Source organism: Odontomachus brunneus, unplaced genomic scaffold (assembly GCF_010583005.1).
Source record: "Odontomachus brunneus isolate Ranch 3 - 2012 unplaced genomic scaffold, Obru_v1 Obru_scaffold_127, whole genome shotgun sequence".
In the NCBI taxonomy this organism is placed as follows: Eukaryota; Metazoa; Arthropoda; class Insecta; order Hymenoptera; family Formicidae; genus Odontomachus; species Odontomachus brunneus.
In genome coordinates this window covers 1-211 of record NW_022639577.1, presented here as the reverse complement: position 1 = coordinate 211, position 211 = coordinate 1, and positions in this window count along the sequence as shown.

The following is a 211-nucleotide window of genomic DNA, read 5'->3' as shown; positions in this document are numbered from 1 at the left end:
CATTGCGCATGCGCGAGAGTCCGAATGTTCTATTATGATGGATCTAACGTTATGGGGGCGATTTTGGAGTGTTGGAAAATTATTTTCAATGTACTAGGTGTGCTAGAAAGGCAGCAGAGTACCGCAAAAACGCGTTGTCTCTCCGTAGTCGACACAGAACGTTATCAGCATATCTGACGTAACTTTCGAAAATAGACATTTTCAAGGGCGA